Here is a 2,280-nt window from a genome sequence, read left to right on the forward strand (position 1 = left end):
CAGTTGAAGAATTTTAATGACAGCCACTGAAGCTTTTGGTAATTGCATAATGTTTTTTCAAAGAAGTTTGTCTCTCCTCGTTGCTAATGGGAACGGGTATGACAACCTGTAAAACAATAATTTACATATTTAATTCAATTTGGTAATTAATATGACTATGATCAATTTTTAACAGTTTTTAATATAAGCATAAGCTAAAACATATACAATTGAACATTTAATACACTTTTAAATACAAAATAATTTCCAAATTGTTGATGAATTTAGATGAACTTTAAATGCTCATGAAAAATGGTTGCCATGTATCTCTTATATTTGTGAACAGATATTATAGAAACTATAACAGGATGCCCGTATTACATTTTCAAATTCTTTGACACTTTTTCTTGACAATAATATTAAAAACAAAACTAATCGATTATATAAAAATGTATTATCCCCATAACGAGCTCAAAAAGAGTGAAATTGTTTTAAAAATTGTATAGAAAATGCTAATAGGAACATTCGGACGAACAAATCATGTATCTACACCTAGGTATTTTATTAGTTACACCAAAAATAACAATATCGGCTTTTGTCAAAAATATAATCTTTTTGTTTTTCCCTACTCATTTGAAAACAACTGGGAACATTCAATCTTTACCTGTTTAACGCATCCAACTAGATGCACTTTCCCTTCAGAAAAGATACCAATGTCCAAACTAGTTCTGTGTTTCTTTGCAATATAAATATGTTGAAGCCCGCCGCGTTATTAAAATTGGATTCGTGCTCAGCAAAATTGTGTTACCTAAAAATTAAAACTTTGTTAAAAATATTATGTCAGTGTAGCATTTGGCTTCTATCTTTGGACAACGAGCAACGCGCAAATGTGAGTACAGTAGATCCAGTCTTGTAACGTTAGTCTTAATATAATATTAGAGTGATATGACATAATGTTATAATCAAACTTAAAGGCCAAAATATTTTTTAAGCAACCTTATGGGCAAAATATTATTATAATTGCATTTTATATTGAAAACAAGTCATGGATATTATAAGATTGTAACAAATATAATATATTTATTTATTGATTTATTATGACTGAACGGGCCGAGCCCTGTCTTTAGACAAATGTATGACCACGCGCACAATTAGATATAATACTATGTGCCCGTGAACAGGTGGGTGTGTTAGTTAATAGGACAGTAAAAAAGATTTGAAATAAAAACCTATCAACAATATTCTCACCTTTAAGTTTCATAATTCTCTCCGATATTGTATGGCTTCATCCGAGTCGGTAGAATTATCTCCAAGAAAGTCAACGTCTGAAAATTTGTCAATGCATTGGCTCCACTTCGCAGTTCCGTGTATGTGGTACATCATATATTTCAGTTTTGAAAAAACATTATAAGTATTATAATCCCCTGTGTGAACAAAAAACGATAAACTATTAAGTGACTTTTGGTCTTGGCAAACGTTTGAAATCGGATACTTGAGTGATATACTTACATGAGTGTGTGTGAATTAGACATTTTCGGGTATCTAAGGCTTTTCTGGGTGAATTAAAATCATGGCCTCCAAATCGTTTATTCGTCTGTTCATTTGCTTCTAACTCATCGTTGGAGAAACAACATTTTCTGAAAATGTCAAGTTTTAACAAATATATAAATACCAAATTTATGAATTATGTTAAATGATTTTACCTCTTAGTTGCGATTTACTAGTCGTGCGCAGAGTAGGTAGTACCAATATTCCTGTGAATCACCAACATTTGTTTTACTTCTCTATCCCAGACAAGTGGTTTGGATTATGTTTTGAGACAGCCTCTGACCGTGTTTACTAATTTACTGAACTTTGTTTACCACTAATAATTGTGAAATGATTACCTACCGCAGATTCCACGTCAGGTAGAAATTATTGGGGCAATCATTTAATTCGAACATTCTTAGCCATTATTTCCTTCTATTTCATTGATTTTTTGGAAATCTATATTTGTGAACAAATTAGCAAATTAGACTGACTCCATATTATTAAGAAATATAATCACTACAACTAGAAAATAATACTTACAAATGAAAATGTACGTAATTTGGCGAGGCGACACTTTGGATGTTTTACTGAAAAGAATACACTTATCCATTCAAAAATGTCTAAAAAAAAAACACAGAAATATGCAATTAAAATCTTAAATAAGTCAATAAAATGGAAAATGTTGGTTAATTTTCGTATTATGCAGCCTAAAAGATTCACAGTTTAAATTGTTAATGTATTGAAACAAATGATGCGATCACTATTAGCATA

General features: G+C 30.5%; 1 long non-coding RNA gene across 1 annotated transcript; it reads right to left on the bottom strand.

Annotated features, from left to right (window-relative positions):
• Positions 1–33: 33 nt before the first annotated feature.
• LOC103310948 lies at positions 34–2,280 on the bottom strand. The gene is made up of 6 exons (XR_511218.3): positions 2,050–2,280; positions 1,683–1,965; positions 1,489–1,616; positions 1,228–1,403; positions 644–787; positions 34–106 (listed from the first exon to the last, which is right to left on the bottom strand). It is a non-coding gene; the product is annotated as an uncharacterized LOC103310948 (long non-coding RNA).

This window comes from Acyrthosiphon pisum, chromosome A2 (assembly GCF_005508785.2).
Source record: "Acyrthosiphon pisum isolate AL4f chromosome A2, pea_aphid_22Mar2018_4r6ur, whole genome shotgun sequence".
Taxonomy (NCBI): Eukaryota; Metazoa; Arthropoda; class Insecta; order Hemiptera; family Aphididae; genus Acyrthosiphon; species Acyrthosiphon pisum.